The 12,690-nt window shown below is 37.9% G+C and overlaps 1 long non-coding RNA gene across 1 annotated transcript; it reads right to left on the bottom strand.

Annotated features, from left to right (window-relative positions):
- Nucleotides 1–423: 423 nt before the first annotated feature.
- Nucleotides 424–5,309, bottom strand: LOC134475386 (uncharacterized). The gene is made up of 3 exons (XR_010046486.1): nucleotides 5,051–5,309; nucleotides 4,537–4,728; nucleotides 424–1,179 (listed from the first exon to the last, which is right to left on the bottom strand). It is a non-coding gene; the product is annotated as an uncharacterized LOC134475386 (long non-coding RNA).
- Between the last annotated feature and the right edge of the window lie 7,381 nt (nucleotides 5,310–12,690).

The raw sequence follows: 12,690 nt of genomic DNA, 5'->3' as shown, positions 1-12,690 counted from the left end.
GTCCTAGTTTGCCACCAATTTGGAAGATGTCTTGCCTCTTAGAAGTTTTATAAACCCACTGGGAATCCTGAATCCTGGTTGTAGTTTCCTCTTAATATTTTAAGTACACATCTGAGTACTAAAGAGAAGCAACACTTCAAGCTTCCAGCAGTTTGAAGGCCTTTGAAAACAGACACTTTGGGGTCAGACACTACGTACTATTAACTGTGCCTTAAGCTTAATAGTGTGGGTGGTTCCTTCAGCTGCCTCATAACACAGGTACTACTCTGTACTGAAGCACTTTTCCTTCCGGAACAATGCCTGAGGGTAGGTGCTTTCTGAATTACACTCAAATAGAATTCAGGATCGAGACCTTGCCTTTTTTATTTATTTATTTTAAAGGGAATAACACCCAACAAAACAAAACAGAATAAAGTCCATCAAAACAAAGCAGTGAAAATGGTACAGAACTTTAAAATAGAATAAATAGAAATCAACAGTGGCTACCATAATATACCTTGCTGTCTTCACAACAGTTGTTCATACCATCAGACAAAGCAAAAGCAAACATAACAAAACAGAATAAAACCAGTCAAAATGTAACATTGAATTAAAAACACCCATAAATCCGAACAAAACAGTGAGAACAATACTGTACATCGTTATCTTCAAAATAGTTGCTCAGGTTACTAGACACAGGGATAAAATAAAAGAGTAAAATGGAAAAAAAAACCCACTTGATTTCAAAAACAAGACAGGAGGAAATCCCCCACAGTTGACACAATGCACACTGCCATCCTCCAAATAGATGCCCAGACCACTAGTCCCAGGCCCAGAGAATCAACTGAAGGATACAAACATCGAGCTATTCCCTTCCCCTCAGTTGCTATCATCTCACCCTGAGCCCTCCGAATCAGTGGGGGAGGAGGGTGGGGAGCACTCTGCTGGTTTTTCAGCCTGCACACCAGCTGGCTCACGGGAAGGCGTGGTTTCTCCTCTGGCTGACGCTCTTACCTATCAGCATGGTGGAGCCTGCCTTTTGGGAAGGCATGGTTTGACTTTTGGCTGAAGTTCTTTCTGATCCACATGGCAGAGCCTGCTTCATCGGAAGGCTTGGTTTCTCTTCTGGTTGAAGCTCTTACCCATCAGCATAGCAGAGCTTGCTTAATGAGAAGGTATATTTTTTCTTCTAGACCTTGCCTATTTTAAAAGTAATACAAAAATATGTGTCTTTTGAAAAATTCAAAATAATCAAGAATCATATAAAGTTAAAAGAAAACTCCTTTATAATCTAGCTGATCTCTAATCCAACTCTCCAAGAGTAACCATTGCTTACATTTTCATGTGCATATTTGAAAATTTTTATAATTGCACAGATGATGCTTAAATACACACATATATTTACGTTTTTGAGGTACACTGTATGCAAGGTAGGAATCATTACATTTTTAATATTGTGTACACCTACACAACTACTACTTGTCTCAAGATAGAAAGCATGTGTAGTGATTCGAAACCTCAATTAAGGTAATAGCATAATAATAACTTTGCAATTTTATTTTACTGCTCATTTCATCATGTCATACATATGAAACTGCCAACTCAGTGTATCTGGCATTCTGTGGTGCCTGTGTTTTACACTAGTTTTGCTGAGTATAATTAAAAAAACACAACATTCACCATTACAAAATATTTAATTCAGTGGGTGTGTTAGTTACTTTTCTCATTGCTGAGACAAAATATGAGACATCCAGAGTTAAAAGGAGAAAGGTTTATTTAGTTCAAAGTTTATGGAGGTTTCAGTCCATAATTGACTGGCTTCAAGGCAGAGTGGCACATGGCAGAGAGCAAGCATTCATAGTGGAGGAAGGCAGCAAGGCATCAATAGAGGGCATCAAGACTCTTTCTGTCCTTTATATTATATAAAGGCTACCCATTCGAGGGAGGATGTAGCGCTCATACTTTTAATCCTAGCCAAAACTACGCCAAAGTGGTGGACAAATTTGTTAAACATACTTGATCCTAACACTCTAAATTCATCCACCTCTGAAAAAGCCCTCTGACAGCATGAGGCTTTGGGGTGACATCTAGCCACAAACCATAATAGTGGACATTAGCATATTCAGGGTTATATAACCATCAACATAATATAATTTTAGAATATTTTCATCACCTCTAAAAATAACTCTCTCATGTATAGCTATAATTTTCTAATTTCTCTAGATCATCTAGCTATGGGCAGCTATCAAATCTACTTTCTATCTTTATGTTTGCCTATACTGGTTATTTAAGTGTAACTACTAATCTGCCTTCTATTTCTACAAATTTGCTTACTCTGAGATTTATTTATAAATGGAATTTAATCATATGTGTTATTCAAGCTTATTTCACTTAGCATAAAAGTGTAACATTCATCCAAATTGTAGTATGTATACTACTTCTTTTTTTTATTCTAGTGCATGACTAGTCTCCAATCTCTTTGTTCATCAGTTGATGCATATTTGGTATTTCTTTCTACATTTTGATTATCATGAATAATGCTGCCATGAGCATCTACTACAAGTTTTTGTCTGAATGCCTGTTTTCCATTCTTTTATGTATATATAGACTACATATGCAGTTGAACCTTTGTATCCATGAGTTTCACATTCACAGATTCAACTTCCCAACACATTAAAAATGTTAGGAAAAAATTATATCTGTACCAAATATATATTTTTCTTGTCATTATTTCCTAAATAATATAGTATAACAAATATTTAATGGCAACTGCATTCTAGTAGGTATTGTAGGTAATATACAAATACTTGAAAGTGTACAGGAGGATGTGTGTACTTTATATGCAAACATTGTGTTGTTTCGTGTAAAGGACTTGAGTGTATGCAGATTTTGGTATCCACAGGGGAACCTGAAACCCACCTGCCATGAGGGCTGCCATTTATAAATACTATTAAATTAACCTTAATGAATTCTACAAGAAGTGGAATTGCTAGATCACATGGGGATTCTGTGCTTAATCTGAGAAACTGTCAAACCATATTTCAAAGTGAGTGTGCCATTTCATAATCCTGCAAGTAATGTATGAGGGTTCCAACTCCTCTACATTCTGGCTAATATTTGCTATTTTCATCAAAACTTAGAGCCATCCTGATAGGTGTGATGTGATACATCACTGTGGTTTTGATTTGTATTTCTGTAATGACTAATGATGAACATATTTTCAAGTGTTTTCAGTAGGGCTTTATTATTTATCCTACTGTTACTTGCTGATTTCCTTTTCCTTTTTTTTTTTCTTTTTTTGTCTTTTTGACACAAGGTTACACTATGCAGTTCAGGCTGGTCCTGTACTAACTTTGTAGGCCAGGCTGACTTGGAACTCACCAAGATCCTCCTGCCTCAGCCTCCTGAGTGCTGGGATTACAGGCCTCTGCCACCATGCCCATCTTTGCTACTTACTGATTTCTACATTGGGCAAGTCATCCTTATACTTGCCCAAGTTATATGGCCTAGAATTCTCCAACCAAATTATTAGCTCTTTGAAAGCAAAGCCCACAGCATGTACTGCTGCTATATCTCCACTTCCTCGCTCAGTGTTGGCTGCACCAGAATATCAGAGATAAATGTTGAAAAAATAGGTGTATAGACTACCACTGATCTTGCTATTCTGTTGGTGAAGTTGAAGTCAACTGTTTGAGAAGCACCACATTTAGGTGTGCCTGGGATCTGTGCTCAGCCTTTATTGATGAGCAGGTGTAACTCCAAAAAGGATCTTTTATGGCCGTTTTCATTTCTCTGTTCAAAATTACAACTTTGAACTCTGACAAGGCTCTAGCAAAACCTGGACACAAACAAGTGTAGGTGCCACAGGAGGGTGCCTTATAACAGGAAAAAGAAACTCTGCTTGGGGTCCAGGAAGTCAGTACACCCCCCTGGGAGTTGCTGTGAGGAGCAGAGTACTCCCATGTGCCTGGTGTAGGGAAACACTAGGAGCTGCCTTCTAGTGTTAGTGGATTTCCGGAGTGTTTTGTATTTAAAGTGCCTTCGTTTCTGCCAGGAATAGGCCTACTCAGTCTTGGATGAATTAGCAGAGTGATTCTGGCAATTTTCATCTATATTTATTGTGAAAAGTGTATGTATATTTAATATACGCTCTCACTGCTCCTTCACCATACAGAGTGAAGCAAAACTGATTTATTTGAAACATTGACTATTTTGAGTTCTTTATTCCACAGGTATAAATCATTTTGAAAATTGGAAACAGACCTTACTTATTAAATGCACTTATGCTTTGCTTAAGATATTTTTCTCCTGTGTTTTCCCATTGATTATGTGCTCTAACAAATTAAGCATATTAGCAAAGCAAGTGGACTCATGGGAAGGCCGAGAGCCTAAATGTCAAAGAAGCCTCGGCACACATCTGCCCTTGCCACTTGCTAAACATGTGATCTCGGGTAACGTGGTAGGCAGAATAATGTGCTCCCCTCAGAGATGCCCACGGCCTAATCCCTGGAAATGGCAAAATCAACCTCACAGATGGGAGGAATTAAGTTTACAGACCTTGTGATGGGGAGAGTCGTCTAGGTTACACAGGCAGCCAATCTAATCAAGTGAGCTCTTCTTACAAACAGGAGACTTTCTCCAGTTGAGGTCAGAGCAACGCAGGGGAAGGTGGCGGGAGAAGAAAGGTCAGAGAACTGGGGGCGCCAATGGGACTGGACTCACTGTTGTTGGCTGGGGAAGGTCGAACAGCTGGGAGAGGCCAGAAAGAAAATGGGAATCTGAGACTTGTGCCACACAGAGCTGAAAATAAGCCCAGACGCCGATTCCCCTCCAGAACCTCCAGTAAGAAGCACAGCCTTGCATGCAACTTGCAGGCTCCATTCGGGATGTTGAGTCTGGGTTCTGATCGACACATCCATGAGGTAACGAATACATGCTGTTTTAAGCTGCTACACTCATGATTTGTTATAGCAGCAATAGAAAACTTATACACTAAGTTAGTATCTGAGAATTGCGGGTAATTCTGATTACGTTGAAGAGTTGTTGTACAAATGTGGACTTGTATACTCACATTGCCGTGGTTTGGCTGTGGCTTGTTCCTAAGGGTTCGTGCTTTGGAAGGTTGGGCCTCAGTGTGGTGATGCTAAGAGGACTTAGGGTTTGCTGGAAGATGATAAGATCACTGGGAGTGTGCCAGCACAGGGGGCTGGCGACGTTCCTTGGCACTCTGCTTAATTTCTGAGAATGGATTGCTAAGAAAGAATGAGTCTGGCCGCTCCGGGCCCTCTGCCTTCCTTTTTTTTTTTTTTTTTTTCTCACGTGATCTCTTCCTTTCCCACATGCTCCTCCTGCTAGTGTGCTGCTGTCTCCGTAAGGTCCTCACCAGAGGCCAGATTGATGAGGCTTCCAAATGCTGAACTTTCAGTGTCCAATGCTAATGACTATAATGAAACCATAATGTTACTCGAAATAAATTAGACACACGCTTAAATGTAGCATAGTTTGTCCTTTATGAGGAACCCAAAATACAAATACACAGCAGAATAAAAGGTAGATAATAGAAAATAGAGAATTAGATCTTTTGCAAAAGGGAAGAGGATCAAGGGATGGAGAGGGAGGGGAAGGGAGTGAAAAAAAGAATGGAGATGTGTTATGTACATGTACCAACTTCCCACAAGGAATATAATCATTATGTACTGATAAAAGAATAAAAATTGGTAAACAGTTGTGACCTAATTAAGCCTTGGTTCTTTATAAAGTTTGGAGCTTTAGGAATTTCATTATAGTGACATAAAGTGAACCAATACACGTGAGTAAAATGCCTGGCATGTAATAGGTAAGTAATGACTTCATATGTGTCAGCACTAGAGAAATACAAACAGAATAGATATCAATATGAAGAAAATGTGTCTTGTAAGGCTAATGCTTCATGAGGTGGGAATCAGCTAACCTCTACCACACTGGCTACTGATGTTTATAACAGCTTGAGAACATCTGCTTACCTGCTTGGAGTATCCAAAGAACGTGGTGTGTTCTAGTGAAAAGCAATTCAAAGAAGTGTTGTTAGGTGGCAAATATTTAAATTGACTTTAATAAATCATTGGAGATATTTTGCTAGGTAATTACATCCTTTCCCACTAAAACAATTCTGTTCTGATTTTCTGGAATTTTTAGTGAAGAAAATAACAGTAGGATTAAAAAAAGAAATTCCTACATGTTGAGCCCGACTGGTATGCGTTTCTCCAACTAGGGGATTTAAAATTAGGGTGTGATCCCAAGTAATGAATATTAGCTTCCTCAGAATTATGACAAAACCCTAGTCCTGGGGGCACCCACAAAAGATCTTCTATCCGTGTGTGCTACAAGTATATAGAATTTCCCTGAGTGGATTCTGGGACTTGAGAAAGCAAAAAGACCAAAACACAATTACAACAAACCTGTATCCCATGCCCTACCCTCTACCTTCCTACCATGTCTCTGAGCATAGAAGAGACATCACTTGTGAATTAGCTTTCTTGTAGTTATAAACATTCGAAACTCTTCGGTGGTTTATAGCAATGGTTTATTTGTTCCTCATGCTACAAGCTGCCAGAGCTGAATCTGTTCCAGGCTCTGAGTCAGCTTGATGCATTTTCTCATTGTGGAACTCAGCCTGAAAGAATAGATCCTGTTTGGGATATATATTAGTTATGGTTCTATTACTGGGACAAAATACCTGAGGCAAAGAACTTAAAGGACAAATTGTTTATTTTTGCTTGTAGTTTCCAATGTTTCAGTTCATGGTCAGCTCTGTCAATTGTTATGAGCTAGACATGAAGCAGAACATCATGGAGGATGTTTGTGGTGGGACAAAGCTGTTTATTTCATGGAAGTTGAAAAGCAGAGTGGAGAAACAGTACCAGAGATAAAAGGGCCAGGGACCAGATGTCGTCTCCAAGGTCACATTCAGTTGTGAGTTCATCAGGGAATCGGTTGATGATGTTAGTGGCCTCATGCTCCTGTCACTTCTCTGGGGCCCCCATGCTGAGCATTGCTACCTGGTGGATCAAGCCCTAAGTCATGAGTCTTGGGGGCCACTTCATATTTCAGGCTATATTATATCATGGCAGAGGGAAAAGGGTAGGAATCAGAACTGTACCACATAATTTAGCTTATGCCTTCTGAAAGGATATGGCCATGTCATGTTAACTCTCCATCTATCAGATATACAGCAGATGCGAAATAAAATATACACCTCCCTTAGGAAGCTTTGCAAGTCACAAGTCGCTGAGAGTGGAGATTGTAACCCTTGTACAGTTAGTTTCTCTTAGTTTGTTGAAAAGAAAAGTTTGTGCTTACATTTTTTGGACAATATTTCATGCCTGTATCTTGTGCTCTGAACAACTGCTATAAATTTAATAATATACAATGTACTAATTATTGTTACTCTCCTGCTAGACTGTTTTGAAACTCTGCGTTGTTATTATTTTTACTTTTTTCTGTTTAAAGTAAAATTTTTTAAAAAAAGAGGAGGAGGACAAATCCTTAGACACCACTTATCACATATCCCACACGTTCTGTTCCATTCTCAATTGCCAAGAAGACTTCTTTCCTAACGTCTTCCTTCCATTACAGTAGGTTTGCTTTCGGCATTCTTCCTCAGAGTATAGGTCTGTGGATTCCTAGTCTGAAGCCAGAGAATATAACCTCCTGATTCTAGAGTTCTCTCCTTAGGTGGGATACACACTACTCCTAATGCTGTACAGAAAAGAATGCAAAGTATTTCAAGGGCATAGGAAGGTTACTGAGGAACAAGAACAGAAAAATCAAGTGAAGCTGGCTGGGAATCCTTGGGGTTTAAGGCCCAGACACTGACGCACCTTGTTCTGAGCACAAGGCTCAGATGGAAGGACCTTCATCTCAGATGAATCCCCTCAAAAATAGTTTGACTCAGATTCAGAGGCTGAGCATCACACGAGTAAGCAGTGATTTTTACTTTGTGCTGAAAAGCACTTGGCTTCAGAGAGAAGCTTGTTATCGTGAGCCTGTTTGTATTTGATGGAGAAGACACAGGTTTTTTAGCAAATGGGTACTTGGGTTAAGTAGTAGGCAGTATTTGCACTTAACAGTAGTACTTCCTTGGATATTATCAAAACAGACTGCTGACTTTCATTGCAACTATTCTTAACTTAAAAAAGAAAATGTTAGCTGATTAATTGTGAGCCCAGTGTGACATCCGTACATCCTTTCACCAGACCCTTACTGTATCTATAAATGAAGGATATTTCCTGACCAATGCAAATGGGACATATGTTGATTGATTATACGTGCACATGTACTAAAGACATTAATCCATCATCAAGCTCTTTCTCACTAGGCCTTAAAAGGGCAGACATGTTAAAGGTATGTCTTTTGGAATAGAGTTATCCTGCTAATTGAGATTGAAAATACCCGGCACTTTTGTTCTCTGCTGGATGTACTATTACTGACTATTCATTATTTTCCAAAACTATCTCTAAAGTTTTAGCATTAGGGCGCCAGTGGAGAGAGTAGTGTTGTCCTGTAATTCTGTCCTGTAATAATAATATTCGGTTGTTTAAGTAATCTTCGTTTCCTCTATCTGTACTGCAGCAGTGTTCTGGATGTTAAAACCACTTTCTTATTTCCATCTAGAGAGAATCTGAATATATTCATATCTGTTTCATAAGTAAACCAGCCTCTAAGTATACATCATTGTGATGATTGAAATGACCTTTTTCTGCAGTGAAGCCAAATTTAAGAAAGTTATTTTTTTTTGTGTGTCACCAGAACACTGTTCATGTTGAGTTATATGGTTGAATGCACCTAAAATGACTGGCGTGGAAGCTTTGCCCTCTAGAAAGTGTGGCATCCAGCAGAACCATGCGGTTTCTCCAGACCTCACCTGTCTTGGGTATACACTGGAATGAATTCTGGGACCAGAATCGTGGGAAGCATGAAGTGTGTGTACCACTGTAAATTCCCTTTGTCTCCTTTTTCTCCCTCAGATTCAATCATCCTGAATGTCACCCACATAAATGCTCAAGCAGTCTGATCGTACTTCCTTCCACCCAGGACTTCTCAGTTTACAAGTATTAAAGTTACTAGGGGTTTCTGCTCTCAAGGATTAGTCATGATGATTTTTATTTGCAGCTGAAGATTAAATAAAGAAGCAAACCATGAAAACAATTATTCTAATTGCTGCTGCTGTTCCCTACCAGAAGTCTAGGGTCTTTACAGAAACTAGGCCTTGATCCTCAGTGCTTATGCAGCTGTTACCTCTCTCATTAATACTAGTTTATGATCTTCCCCCAGTGCTGTTTGTCTTAACTGCTCTGGGCCTAAGGAGTTATAGCTTTGGATAATCTATCTCAGGGCTGCAGATGTAGCTCAATGGTAGAGTGAGCTATTTCTGATTTGCTCAAGATGATTGTTTGATCCCTAGCGCAGCATGAATAAATTTTTTTTCTTTTTTTTATTTAAAAAAGTTAAAAGTCAGAAAAGAAAACCAAAAACCAAAAGGCATAAACAACAACAGCAGATTCAAAACAATAGCAATACAGATCTTCAAAACAGAATGAAAGAAATTTAACAATGGTTGTTATATTGCATATTGTTCACTTTTTTAACATATAGAGGATATCAAAGAAAATAGAAAGACAGAAAAGAAGTGTAGAACAATACCAAATTCAAAAAAATTATCATTGTAAAATTGCTAGTTGTTGCATTTCTCATTGTCATCTTAAAAAATAGTTGCCAAAGTCACAAAATCAAAGCATAGTGGCTAGACACTCAAACATTAATAGTACAAATCCTTCTGTTCAGTGTTCCAACAGACATTCAGTAATATGGTCATCTAGCTTACACACTATACATACTGTTGTATTCTTTAGAGCACTTTCTTTCCCTTTTGATATCACAGTATCTATTACACCTTTGGATCCCATTATTCTGTCAGTTTTTATTGTTTTGTATACTAGAGAGACAATGTGATATTTACTCATGTGAGTCTTGTTTATTTCGCTAATGAGGATATTCTCAAGTTGCCTCCGTTTACCTATAAAGGCTTCACAATCATCCTTTTTATAGCTGAGTAGTACTCCATTGAATAAAAATAACACATTTTTTTCATCCACTCGGCAGTTAATGGACATTTTGGTTGTTTCCAAGATTTAACTATCACAAATTGTGCTGCTATGAACATGGGTACAGATATATCTCTATGACATGACCTTTGCAAATTTTCTGGGAAAATACCCAGGAAGGGAATAGCTGGATTGAATGGAACTTCCAATCCTAGCTTTTTGAGGAATCTCCATGCTGATTTCCATAGTTGTTGCACCAGTCTGCACTCCCACCAAAAATGGAGAAGAGTTCCTTTTCCCCTGCATCCTCACCAACATTTGCTATCAGCTGTTTTCTTATGGCAGTCATTCTTTCTGGGGTGAGATGAAATCTCAATGCTGTTTATTTTGCATTTTTTGAATGACCAGTGATGGTGAGCATTTCTTCATATATTTATTTGCCATTTGTATATTTTCATCTGAGAACTGTGTGTTCATCTCAGATGCCCATTTTTGGAGAGGGTGTTTGAATTTGGGGGGCTTGATGTTTTTCAATTCTTTATATGTTCTGGATACAAGTCCTTTGTCTGTGGGGTTGTTGGCTAAAATTTTTTCCCATTCTGTGGGTTTTCTTTTCACTTTGTTGGTGATTTCTTTTGAAGTGCAAAAAAAATTTTAGTAACATGAGATCCCAGTTGTTGATTCTTTGAAGTATTTCCTGTGTGGTTTGCATTTTATTCATGAATTCCCTCCCTACTTCTGTCTCTTCAAGGTTTTTACCCAATTTTTCCAGAATATTTAGTGTTTCCATTTTAATATTTAGATCCTTGATCCATTTTGACTTTAGTTTAGTGTATGGTGATTGGCATGGGTCTGTTTTCAGTCTTTGGCATGTGGAGTGCCAGTTATTCCAACACCATTTATTAGAGAGGCTATACTTCTTCCAGTGAACATGTTTGGCCCCTTTGTCAAACACAAGGTGGCTGAGTGTCTTTGTAGTAGTGTTTACATCTTATAATTTGTTCCATTGATCCTCAGGTCTATTTCTTTGCCAGTACTGTGTTGATTTTATTACTGTGGCTTTGTAGTATAGTTTCAAGTCAGGAATTGAGATGCCTCCTGTCCTGCCTTTGTTGCCCAGAATTGCCTTTGCTATTCTAGGCTTCTTCTGTTTCAAGATGAATTTTAGGAATATATTTTCTAGGTCTGTAAGGTATGTTGATGTTTTTATTGGAAATGCATTGAATCTGTATAACAGTTTTGGTAGTATGGCCATTTTCACAATGTTGGTTCTTCCTAACCAAGAACAAGGAATATCCTTCCATTTTCTAATATCCTCTTCAATTTCCTTTTTTCAGAGTAGTATAATTTTCAACTTGTAGATCTTTTACATTCTTGGTTAGGTTGATTCCCATGTATTTGATTTTTTTAGATGCTATTGTGAAAGGTGATATTTCCATAATTTCTCTCTTGGTGAGTTTTTTGTTTGTGTATAGGAATGCTATTGATTTTTGAGTGTTGATTTTGTATCCAGCTACACTGCTGAACTGGTTTATTAGCTCTAGCAGTCGTTTAATGGAGTTTTGGGGGTCTTCTATGTAGATTATCACGTTGTCTACAAATAGAAATAATCTAACTTCTTCTTTTCCTATTCTTATTCCTTTTATTTCTCCCTCTTGTCTAATTGCTCTGGCTAATATTTCCAGAACTATATTGAATAGGAATAGTGATAGTGGACATCCTTGTCTTGTTTCTGATTTTAGCATGAAGGCTTTCAGTTTTTGTCCATTTAGTATAATGTTGGATGTTGGATTGTCATAATAGACTTTATGAGATTGAGGTACATACTGTCTATTCTGAGTTTCTGTAGGGTTTTTATCATGAACAGGTTTTGGACTTTATCAAAAGCTTTTTCTGCATCTATTGAGATGATCATGTGATTTTTATTCTTGACTCTGCTGATGTGATATATTACATTTATTGATTTGGGTATGTTGAACCATCCCTGCATTCCTGGAATAAATCCCACTTGATCATGACTACTTGGTTACCTTCCTCATGATTTGCTGCATTCTATTTGCCAGTATTTTATTGAGAACCTTTTATTGAGAACATGAGAATCAATGTTCATTAGTGAGATTGGTCTGTAGTTCTCTTTTTTGGTTGGGTCTTCCTCTGGTTTTGGTATCAGGGTAATATTTGCCTCCAAGAATGACTTGGGGCAGACTGCTTTTCTTTCAATTTCATTGAAATTTTAAGGAGTGTTGGCATTAAATCTTCTCTAAATTTCTTGTAGAATTCAGCTGTGAATCCATCAAGACCTGGGCTTTTCTTTGTTGATAAGTTTTTAATCATGGTTTTAATTTCAGTAGCTGATACTGGGTTTTTCAAGATTGTTATATCTTTTTATTGAGCTTTGGTAGTTCATATGTGTCTAGGAATCTATTTCCTCTGTGTTTTCCACCCTATGTGAGTAGAGATTTTCAAAGTAGGTGTTCATGATCTTATGAATTTCCATGGGATCTCTAGTAATTTCCCTCTTTTCAGTCATTGTTGTATGGATTTGAGTTTTTCTTTCTTTTTCTTGATAAGGTTGGCTAAAGGTTTATCAATTTTGTTTATTCTCTCAAAAAACCAGCTCTTTGATTCG

The sequence above is a fragment of the Cavia porcellus genome, unplaced genomic scaffold, assembly GCF_034190915.1.
Source record: "Cavia porcellus strain 051 isolate PalLab524CR breed Dunkin Hartley unplaced genomic scaffold, mCavPor4.1 scaffold_3, whole genome shotgun sequence".
NCBI classification, from domain to species: Eukaryota; Metazoa; Chordata; class Mammalia; order Rodentia; family Caviidae; genus Cavia; species Cavia porcellus.
This window is presented reverse-complemented; position numbering and strand designations above follow the sequence as displayed.